The 12,151-nt window shown below is 53.3% G+C and overlaps 1 long non-coding RNA gene across 1 annotated transcript; it reads right to left on the bottom strand.

Annotated features, from left to right (window-relative positions):
- Positions 1–1,913: 1,913 nt before the first annotated feature.
- Positions 1,914–3,737, bottom strand: LOC149809621 (uncharacterized). Its single transcript, XR_016429605.1, has 3 exons — positions 3,610–3,737; positions 2,568–2,715; positions 1,914–2,092 (listed from the first exon to the last, which is right to left on the bottom strand). It is a non-coding gene; the product is annotated as an uncharacterized LOC149809621 (long non-coding RNA).
- Positions 3,738–12,151: the final 8,414 nt, after the last annotated feature.

Below are 12,151 nucleotides of genomic sequence, written 5' to 3'. Positions count from 1 at the left end.
GGCAACGGTAACAGTAGCACTGATTCCCAAGTGGTTTCTGGAGTTACTGATGTTCATAATGATACGGTATCTCGAGATAGTGTTGTAAAAACGATACATTGATTGTAAAAAGATACAGCATCATCAACTCAGATGTACGTTCTGGTTGTCTCCTTGGTGTGGTCTGCAAAGCCACCGCGAGGCAACGTGCGGCAACGAGACTTTAAGTAGCAACAGTTTGCATCAGTGAGTGCAAAAGCCAATGCCATGAATGGTCTGCTGTGCTGCATTCTTGCTCAAATGCGAGAGTTACTGAGGAAGTGTACCGGTGTGCAGGTAGATGTTGCTCGAGTTGTACTTGATGGCTGACAGCACTTCCTTCTCATCTTCAGTGATGTCAGCACCGCGCAGCGCAAGCGAGATGTCACTGTGCGTGGACAGCACCACCTTGTCGAAGACGCGCTCCACTCCACCCACCGTCACTGCCACCCCACCCTCCACCCGTGTGACAGCGTCCACGCGGGTTGAAGTCAGAACCTCTGGCAGGACCTCCAGGACTTTCACAACGTACTGCTGGCTCCTTCCTTTGACCACGCGCCAAACAGGGCGTTCGAAGATGTCCAAAAGGTGGTGGTTCTTCCAGAAGCGCACGAGCATGTGCACGGGGAAGTCCATGACCTGAGCACCCGGAACTGACCACACCGCAGCGCACATTGGCACGAGGTAGTTGTCCTTGAAATACTTGCTGTACCTGCGCGATTCGCCGGATGGTGAGGAGGGGAGCCACTCCGCGTCCCGGGATTCAGAAAATCCCGGGAACCAGATGGTGCACGGGCGCACAGTGCCAGACGACCGAACAACGGGTTGCCCAAACGTTCGCGGTTGCACCGGATGGGTCACGACCCATTACGTGGTACAATGAGTCATCCAACGTGTGCTGCGTTTCTGCAGGAGGCTGTGGACCGGCGTGCGGCGGGGAGATTATCAAGCCAGGTAGAGCTTTGTTCGAGGTAATGACACCTAGAATTGGCGCTGCAGCTGAAAGACACCTGATGTAAACCGCATTGCGGAACTAGCATGTGCTCTTTATGCTTTCCACGTATCCAATAACACAGCGAGACAGGCAACGCACCTCCCTTTCTCTAGGAACGTTCCCAGCTTCATCGACTTGAATTCCTCATAATTCTCAGGACTCAAAACGGTTGGAGCTTCTCTACCAAAGCGAATGACATCATACAGCATTCCTAGAAAAGAGGTGTCCGTTATGTTCTTGCGTTGCGCGAATATTGTGTCGAGGTCGTGACTTGCCCACTCCAACATACCTCCATCCATGGAAAGCGCGAACGACATTTCGGATGGTTCCGTTTTCACACCAAGATGCTCAAACCAGCCTATCAAATGTGGATACGTCGTCAGGTTGTAAACTTGAAAGCCGAGGTCGACTGGCCAAGAGGTCGATTGGTCCGTCAGGGTATGTCCACCACATGTCTGCTCGCTCTCGTACAACGTGACGCTAGCTCCATGGTTGTGGAGTAGCCACGCAGATGACAGACCGCTGACCCCTGAGCCTACGACTGCCACTTTCTGACCCCGCAGCGACATTACAAGGCGGCGACAACCTGATCACAACAGCGTCCGCAAACTACACAGGCAACTGATGTTACACGGTCACATGCAACATTGCAAAACAAGTGCTCACTGCGGAGCATTAGATATGGTGTGTCTTAGATCTCATGCTGTCCGACTGGACCAAAGGTGCGAAAGGAGCCAGTCATCTCGGCGACAGCTCCTTGTCAATAGTAATTTGGCTCACAAGCCTCACACGACACAACGCAAAGTACAAGCGCCCCCGGTCAACGCCAGTTGGCCCGCAGACGAAGCGTCATGAGATACGAGTCGTCAGTGCTCTCTCAGCATTCATTCCGCGGTGAATGTGGACGGGGGCCTTGGTCACAACCTAAGAGGCCATGTCGGAGCTCATGTAAGGGAACCAAGGATTCGAAGCGTCGGCATCATTGCCTCTGATCTGGTCAAGGTATGCGCTGTTGACCTGTAGTATCTCCTCGTTGTCCCTTGCTCTTCTCAGCCGCTCCTCGTCGTTGTCGGGGTCAGGCTGCACGCTTCCAGCTGGCTCAGCAACAACGCTGGGCGCGAGCCAACTTGCACCTGTTCATGACGCATAATATGCTATTAACCCAAAATATGGTACAAATGTTATAATGAAATGTAGAACGAACGATGTACTCAGATTCCCCATCAGCAACATGCTCATGCCTCTCAACAAAGCAACTTGGCATGCTGACACATCCCAATAGCTATGAAAGCCCAATAGCTATGAAAGCATGCTACAAAATACTTGCAGACTGAAAATGGGTACGGAGGTGGCCACACAACAATCCACTTGCATGCGCCTTCGGGGTCGTCACAGGAGGAGTTGTTCCAAATAGCGTTGAGCGCAAGTCGTGCGAGCGCACGACACTTCTAACACCCGCAAGTGCACAGAGCTGCAAGAACGAATTGCAACTTAAGGAGCGTCAAACAGCAAAAAAAGACCGCATCAACCAAGGAAATGTGAATGTGTGGCGCACCTCGGTGTGGAAGCATGCGTGCATTGCAGAGGAAGGCCCTGCCTGAGCACTTGGTTCCCCGAGGTCATCGTGATTGGAGGGGCCAGCGTCACCGTCGGCAGGGCCCTGTTCCCATGAGGGGGTCTGAGAGTAAGGGTAAGCGGTCGGCCTGCACAGCCAGCAATTCCGTGTCAGCATGCGACACTGATCTCTAGATCAACACGGGACGAGAATGTCGTGCGATTCACTCAAGGGCTGCCCCTCAAGCAGGCTGCCGCCGAGCGTGACCTTGTTCTTCACAAGGCAAGTTGCTCATGAAGAACACATCGGAAAAACCGATTGAAGAATGGCTTGCACTAAATCAGGCTTCCACGCCCTTCCAAAAACGGCCCCAGACCTCAAACACAAGCTTGTGATCGTTACAGCGCTTTGCCAGGCAGTGTGATTTGCAGGTCTAGATGCCAAAAGAAAACTGAAATTCGGACATGAACCGGGGGGGCCAATATGGGGGTCGGCACCCGATCTGGCAAAGGGCTGCATCGCTACTCCACACACACTGCATGTATGCAGCTTGCCCGTGACCGTGACGCATGTGCCGAGCTACGTGAAGATACGAACAGGCGTACATTTGCACAACCGTTCGAATCGATGCATCAATGATACGTGATGGAATTTGGTATGTGTGTCAGATTGATCAGTTAGGCTGGTCAAGCTATCGGAGTAGATCTGTCTGGACATTGTGCTTTGAGATGATAGAGTTTGGGCATATATGAGTCGATCTGAGGTCAGAAACCTCAGATCGGATGTAACGACAATCAAGAGAACGTGCGTCGCTACCTCAACGGGTTAATGTTTTCCAACAATACACACTTCATATTGCCCCAGGGAACGCCTGCAGTCGAGACCACCGATGCCTCCTCGTGTGTGTGAACACACTGGTGCCAAGCTACATCTACACTTGCATCACACAAGTCTCAAGCGAATCAGCTAATGCAACTGGTCCAGCTGGCAACGCTGGAGCAGCTTCAGTGCGCGCACGAGGCGTGCAAGGGCAGGAACGCACCCATCAGCCTCCATTCCCATTTCTGCGGATGCAGAATTGTCCATGCGCCTTCGATTGGTGTCACGCGGCGCAAACGAGCCGGACTCCTGATGCACGAAGGAGCGATGTTGTCTGGTGGTGCCCCGATCCGGGTCTGAGGCAGGGTTTGAAGCGTCGCCAACTTGTCGGAAAGAGGGAAAGGACGAGTTGCCCAGAAGACGTTGATTGAAAAAGTCAAATTGGTTTGGCTCAAAGTCACTGGTGCCCCCGAAGATGTCAATGCTCGGCGGCAGCAAAGGAGGTTGCATGCCATGGCCGGGCAGGTCTGCCTGCTCACGAAAGATGCCGTCGTCGCCAGTCAGAGGGGGATGGCATGGAAACGGTTCGGTACGCAGGGGGGATGCCATGGGGACGTCGACATCGTCGAGTGGAGCAGGGACACATTGAGGGTGGGGGGGGGCGCGTCCGCGAAAGTTGTAGGCTGGGGCGAATCCAGGCACGATTGGGTATCGCACGCCAACCGGAGTTGGGGTGTACGGCAGCCCATCGCGGGGATCCACCTGCACGTTGGGCTGGAAAAAGTCCCAGCCAGGGTGCTGCGACATCTTCCACGCGATGTCTGCCTCGCCGAGCAGGGTGGCAAGGCAGAAGTTCTTCACTTCGTACGTGTTCTGCACGTCGCTCCAGCGAAAGAAACGCTCGCGGCTGTTCATGCGCTCAACGTAGCCCAGTATGCCGTCGACGTTTATCTGCACCTTTGCGTGCTCGCACGCAAACACGAGCCCCACGTCGCGGACAACGGGGCTGACTGCCACAGTACACGTGAAGACGCGAGGGCGCTTGTCCAGGTCGACTGCCTTGGCAACGTGCTGGATGACCACATCCCACGACTCCTGCAGCATTGCATACCGTCAGGCAATGTTTCACCGGACCTTGCCACTTTTCGGGTCCAGATGCCCAAAAATGAACAGATTGTCGGGACAGAAAATGTTCTGGCGCACTGATGCCAGGAACCACAAGTGCACGCACTTCAAACATCAAGCGGCATGCTGCACTTCCAGACACGCCTCCATGAATGTAGACTGATACGGTGATGCTCGCACAGCCTGCATAAATGTACACTGTGCAGTGGACTGTACAATTCTGCCGCAAGAGCTTGAAGTAACTGTTTCAAGCAGTTGGCGCCTCGAATTCACAAGGCAACATACTGGCAAGTAGAGTAGGTTGTGATGATGGTCCCAAAGGAACGACAGGACGATTTTGGTCAGCTGTTCTCCTTACACGAAAAGAAGAGAACACATCGGGCAAGGCCATCGTAAGTCAGGCTGATTCAGATATGCTTGCCTCGGGTGGTAATGATAGCACTGATGCCCAAGTAGGAATTGTTGACAAGGGATACATCATCTTACATGCTTGGATGAACGCTCTCAGAGCAGGTATGACCGACCAGGACTCAAAATTGTGCCCATGAATTGTGCAACAAGCCGCTTAGTATTGTTAGCAGCTTTTGAGGCTGTATTGATGCTGCACATGCCCATGCAGATGTGTTGGTGTTGTACATGCGCTAGTGTTGTAAAAAAGCACATCATGTTCTGTATCCTCATCATGAATGCATCACATAGAGGATGGCAGGAAGTTGTCACAACGCAACCAAGTTATCAAATTCGAAACAAAAGAGCTCAATGAAAGTGAGCGGTCGGGGCAGGCAAGCCTGCCATAAACGCGCGGGCGCTCGCACGAGCCAAAACTTGAAGAGCGCCTCGTCACGATGACGTCACATAGATAATAGCATGAAACAGGCACCAAGCAATCAAGAGCGCCTGATCATCATCCTCAACATCATGTGACGCACCTTGTTCATCTTGAGTTGCTTCAAGAGCCTGGCCTTCTCAACCTCATCGCTGCTGACCCTCTGGATGAGGTCTCGGAGGTCCCCCACGATCTCCACCCCGGGATAGTCACCACCCATGTACTTGGTGAGATCACCCAGCTTGGTCCTGGTTTCTGCGCCTATGCCCTCTATCTTGGACACCTGCTCAGACCAACTTGACTCGCACCACAACCAACACACCCACAGCCAACGTGCAACAGCACAGACGTTGACGACTGTAGTCATGGCGATGCTCGAATACATCGAGGCAAGCATATGTCCCCGTTTTTTCCCTGTGTGTTTAGTTAATACGCATGTGGGCAAGCTCGTATCCAGGGCACCCAGTGTGAAAAGCTGGCAGCCTGTGTAGCAGCCTGTGTTGGGGACATCTGTCTAGGAGATCCCCAATTGGGCGAGGAATGCTCCACAGCTATCATACAGCTACCTGCATCGACCCAGGGCAATGCGACACGAGCAACAAGGAGTAATGCGTACGTCCGATCTAACGGAGGGGATGGGGTCCTTCATGTTGCCTTTAATGCGCTTGGTGGCCACATGGAAGAAGTTGGAGAACACCGGCTGAATGATGTGATCGAGGGGCTGCAGCTTCATGTCAACAGCTCGGATAGCGAGAGCGAGGTCAGGCAGCTTGGACTTAACCACAGACTCGCCGGACGCCTTCAGGACGAGGTCGGGTAGGATGTTGACCATTGAGGCCAGGCTGTTTGCGCCCATGACTTTGACATCAGCACTTGGGAAGTAGACAAAGTTGTCGGGGTGCATGCATGCCGTCGGGGAGTCGTTGCTCTTCATGGTGACGCAGAGCAGGCGGTGGACTTCGCCATTGGAAGGCTTTCTGTGCGTGAGCAGGGCAACATCTTGCAAGTTGCCCCATGCTGCGTCGTTGCAGTTGTTCTTCTCGATGACACAGACCTGCACATACCATGTTGATGTGTGCTGAAGCCAACGAGGGACAGAACTCCCCAGATTGAAGCTTCCAACACGTACAAAATTCAGCATATACAACACTACACCGAGCGCCTGTGCGTAACGTCCTCGAGCCTTGCGTCGCACGTGGGGCAAGTTGTAGACAGTGGCACACGCTTGCAACCTTGCAACCATGTGCGATCAGACAGGATACGCTTGCATATACATACGAAATCGGGCACACAAGTTCATAAATTCGCAATCTCTGGGTACGCTTGTCTGTCGCGCGCATACCAATAATACCCTTCCCTCGGTATGGCAATCCTATACGGCCGCACCTATACAACGTACCCTCTCATTCACTTATCTTAAACATCAAACGCACCTGGAGATAACATTGTGGAAGAGGATCCTTTTGGTGTTCGTTTAATGGCTTGATATGTGCCTCCACACGGGCACCGCACTGGGCCTTGAGTTCCGTATCCACAAGGTTCCGAGGAGACATCGCCTGCGTACATGCACGGGACGGGTTCTCTTTACAAAGGCTGCAGTGAGGAAGTCCACAGCCTGATGCCTCGCAACAGTGCGTAAGCTCCAGTCTGAACTTGGGCTGCCGGATGACGGGATACAAATCGAATGGTTTGATTGCCTCTTCCAGCTGCCCCAGTATTCTCTCGCATTCAATTTGGCTGGCATTGAAGGTGAGGTTGGCCCAAATTGCGTCAAACACCGCCTTGGGCTCTTGCGTGACATGTCTCGTAAAATCCTGCAGCAGAACGCATGGCTCTTTCGACACTCTGCAGTACTTTTGAAAGTCATTTCATGCATTCTCTCATTGATGCCATGGGTGAACAAGCATCTAGGGCCAACGTTGTTGAGGCCCCCTACGTACACCCAGCGAAGACAATTGGACACCGACTTGTGAGAAACACCACGGTTTCCACGAGTTTCCCACATACCACACTCACACTGCGCAAAGTGAAGAAGCATCAACGACAGAGGAGACGGCAGCGAAGCACCTCCAACAACTTGAGTTGTCTCCCCGCAAGTCCGAACCTGACCTTGAACCAGATGGTTGGTAGACACCGTGGTTATCCATCATATTACTGTGCACTGGCATGCGACACTTCGAAACAAACGAGTGTCTAGCTTTGCCGGCGAGACTGGCGATCCACCATGTCCAATGGGAGACCAGCAACAGCGATGTGCCTTACTGGATGGCAATTATGTTGACTGATAGAAGAACTATTGTTTTTATCATTAGGTGCAAGGCAGGTGCCAGCGACATTCTGCAAACCTTCACGGTCCGTGGAACAGGGTGCGACTATCTGTGTATTTGTGTCGAGCTATCCGTTAAGGCAGGTGCGAAGAATGTGATGTCACGTAACTTGTCTTTCATGCCACTTACATGGAAAACACAATCAGTGTCCGCCTATGTCATCAAGACCAGCACTTCAGAGATGTCCAGCGCAGAGTTGTGCTGTTCCTTGCATTCTTCTCACGAAATGATATCGTGCTTCCGGAATATCGGCGGAGACTATCTGTCGAGCACGTGTCGAGCAATCCAGCTCAGGCAGGGGACGAATTTGCTGTCGCGTAATAAGTGTGGGCACTAGCAGGCAGTGAGCCACTGCCAGTGGCAGCGATTGAAGCGACTTCTTAGTTCTTGATGTGATATCACTATCGAGGTGATAGAGTTGCATCGGAAAATACCAGCAGCAGGGATGCGCTGGTCCGCGACACCTGCCACATGTGGCATGCAACGTTTTAGCACTGCGGCCACTCAGGCCGGCCAGGTTGATGTCTCGGCCAGATGGATGACAGTCATCCTGCCAGGTCAATCACAACCGTCGATGAGTCCAGTGAAGCGACGGACGGTAGGGCACAGGCCACTTATAATTATGGCCAGCCGTGCGTTTGAAGCTCGCATAGGAACCTTCTCAGAAACTAGTCCTCACAAATGAACTACGCCTACTTCCGGGGACTCCGCCGCCATGGCTGAAGCCCGTTCCACATGAAGGCACATGACTTTCCCCTCTTGTGCGCATTGTCTCACAGTGCATATGCATGCTTGTTGTTCAAGTGCATTTGTGTTTACATCCATACATGTCAGTTCGGAAGTAAGTGGCACTCGTTTGTGTGCACACACACCAGCGCAACCAAACCAGGACATGTTCTTGCACAGGCAACTGCCGTGCAACATCTTCGCGTCGTGAACCCAACAAACACCATCGATGCAAAGTCCCGCAGTGTGCGTTTGTGGGGAAAGTACTGCAGGTGCTGAGGACGACACAAAACCTATACACATTTAACACATTGCCTAAGGGTATAAAAACACGCGTGCACCCCAGAGGAGCCTTGCTTGCAAATTCGTCTTCCGGAAATCATCGAGATTGGGGCCAGCACTCCAGTTGCCCCTGTCCTCATGAAGGGATTTGAGAGCAGTGTTGGGTTGGTCTGCACACCAAAAAAACCATGTCAGCATACGACACCGACCCGTAGAATGAAACCGTGACGAGCGCTTCAGGCGAGGGCTGCTTGAGGGGCAACCATGAGCAGCCTGCGCCGAGAACCTCATTCGTCACACGAACAGGTTCTCGCCGAATCACGTTGAAAATACCAAGTTTACCATGCCCAGCAAAGCATCATCCTCAGCATGCCTTTGAAAAATTTTGGCCTGTGCAGCCAACCCGCAGCTCCATACGTCGCAAGCACAAGCCTGGGATCGCTCCGTCGCGCACACATTTAGCACCGACACAGCTGCATGCTTGCCCACCGTAACGAATCTGTGGGGCTAGATATATCTGCGGAGCTGTATAAGTGAAGTTTACATATAGGCACCCGACATCTACCAGATCATTGGCTTGATACGACTGCCCAGGCAACGCCTGCAGTCGAGCGCGCGGACACAGTGGTGATAAGCTGCATCCACAGTTGCATAAGGAAAGTTGCACGAGCCACGACCAAATCAGCCAATGCAACTGAGACAGCTGGAAACGTTTGCATGTGCAGCTTCATTGCGCACACGGGCATGAAAGGGCAGGAACGCACTCATGAGGCTCCAGTCCCATTTCTGCAGGCGCAGATTGTCCATGTGCCGTCGATAAGTCTCAAGCGCTGCAAATGAGCCGCGATCCAAATGACTCCTGATGTTCGAAGGAGCGATCTTGGCTGGTTGTGTCTTGAACCGGGTCTGAGGCAGGGTAACATGAGGCGTTACCTCTTTTCGGAGAAGATGGAAAGGTAGAGTAGCCACCGTCAAGACACAGGTTCACATCATCAGATTTGCTGGTTCCCGCAAAGATGGCAAGGTTTACCCATAGGCATAGTAGGCGGAGGAAGGGGCATGCCAAGGTCGGAGGTCATTTGAGGGAACAGCGGATGCAAAGCGTAACCATCGTCGGGATCATTGCCTCTGATATGGTCGAGGTACGCACTGTTGACCTGCTGCATCTCCTCGTTGTCCCTTGCTCTCCCTAGCCACTCCTCGTGGTTGTCGGGGCCAGCCTGCATGCTTCCAACTGGCTCAGCATCAATGCCAGTCGCAAGCCAACTGAGACCTGTTCATAAGGCATGCGATTCTATCCTGCGCCAATCATGGGGTATGTTTTTACAACACTACTGCATCCACATGGACATTGGCAACTCTAAGAACTCCTGAGACTATCCCAAATACCCCAAGTACAATGGAATTTGAGCAGAATGCACACAAGCTCCCCACACACATTTGCTCGTGCCTGTCAACTCAACAAACAGCTTGGCACATGCTTACTCGTCGCATTTGATATCAGAATACTATGAGAAATTCACAGCCTGACAATGGGTCACAAGGGATGGAGGCCCCACAAACCATTCGGTTGCATGCGCCTTTGAGGGCGTTACACGGCAAGAGAGTGCACATCAACGAAGGGAATGTGAGTATGTGGCGCACCTTGGTGCAGAAGCATGCGTGCACTCCAGAGGAGGGCCCTGCCTGTGAACTCGGTTCCCCGAGGTCATCGTGATTGGACGGGCGAGCGCCAGCTCCGAAAGCCCCCTCTTCCCATGACGGGATTCGATCGTAAAGGCGAAAGGTTGGCCTGCACAGCAAATAAATCTGTGTCAGCATGCGGCACAGAACCTCTAGATAAAAAACGCGACGAACCACGTCGAGCAATCCACGCGATTGCTGCTTGACTGACAGTCATGAGCAGCCTGCATCGAGAACCTCACTCTTCACACGAACGGGTGCTGCTCTCCAAGGAAATGACATTGGAGGGTCAATTCCACAATGCATTGCAAGCCATCACGCTCATCACGTCCATGGAAACATTTCGGCCTGTGCACCCAATCAGCAGCTCCATAGGCCTCACACCCAAGCTTATGATCGGTACTCGCAAACATTCGGCATCCGCACAGCTGTGCATGCTTGCCCACCTGCGGAGCACGGAATGTCAGGAACGCACCCATCAGGCTCCATTCCCATTTCTGCGGATGCAGAATTGTCCATGCGCCGTCGATTGGTGTCACGCAGCGCAAATGAGCCGGAGTCCTGATGCACGAAGGGGCGATGTTGTCTGGTGGTGCCCCGATCCGGGTCTGAGGCAGGGTTTGAAGCGTCGCCAGCTTGCTGGAAAGATTGAAAGGACGAGTTGCCGGGAAGACAATGAGCAAAAGCTTCAAATTGTTGGTTTGTCTCAAAGTCACTAGTGCCCCCAAAGATGGTAAAACTTGCCTGCGGAGGAGGGGGCATGCCATGGTCAGGCAGCCTTTCCTGCTCCGGAAAGATGGTGTCGACGCCAGTCGAGATGGGCTGGAGCGGAAATGATTCAATGCGCAAGGGGGACGCCATGTGGACGTCGTCGTCATCGAGCGGGGCAGGGAATAAGTCAGGGAGGGGCAGGTTGCGTCCGAGAGAGTCGTAGGCCGGGGCGGATCCAGGTGCGATCGAGTACCGCACGCCAACCGAGCGGGGGGTGTATGGCAGCCCATCGCGGGCATCCACTTCCACGATGGGCAGGTAAAAGTCCCAGCCGGGGTGCTGCGGCATCTTCCACGCGGCGTCCGCCTCGGTGAGCAGGTAGGCAAGGCAGAAATTCTTCAATTTGTACGAGTGCTGCACGTCACTCCAGCGAATGAAGCGCTCGCGGCCGTTCATGCGCTCGACATAGCCCTGTATGCCGTCAGCGTTCATCAGCACCATTGCGTGCTCGCACGCAAACACGAGTCCCACGTCGCGGGCAGCGGGGCCGACTGCCACAGCACGCGTGAAGACGCGCGTGCCCGTGTCAGGTTCCACTGCCTTGGCCACGTGCTGGATCATCTCCTCCCACCAGTCCTGCGGCAATGCACACTGTGAGGAACCACGAATGCAAGCACGCAAGCAAACCACCTTGACGCTCAAGGTGCTCCAATTTAAGGAGCACACGCGTGCAAGGGAATTGCCTGGATCCTGACAGGATGCATTGTCAGGAACCATAAATGCTTGCACTGAAAACACCGAGCGGCATTCTGCACTGCATGATACGCTTGCAGTTGGCCTGTCAGCATATGCACCCACTCATAGACTGATCGATGGCAGTGGCATTCAGCCTGCAAGAGCATTTGGATGCTCTCTCTGATCAAGTATGACCGACAACAGCTCTTTTCAATTGCGCGCATGGAACTGTGCAACCACTAGCTGCTCAGCAATGTTAGCACCAATGGAGGCGGTGTTGGATACAGTATGCCCATGCGAATGCGCTAGTCTTGAAGCACATCATCTCCTGCATCCTCATCCCGATCATC

The sequence above is a fragment of the Nuphar pumila genome, unplaced genomic scaffold (assembly GCF_984573655.1).
Source record: "Nuphar pumila unplaced genomic scaffold, dmNupPumi1.hap1.1 HAP1_SCAFFOLD_973, whole genome shotgun sequence".
Taxonomy (NCBI): domain Eukaryota; kingdom Viridiplantae; phylum Streptophyta; class Magnoliopsida; order Nymphaeales; family Nymphaeaceae; genus Nuphar; species Nuphar pumila.
This window is presented reverse-complemented; position numbering and strand designations above follow the sequence as displayed.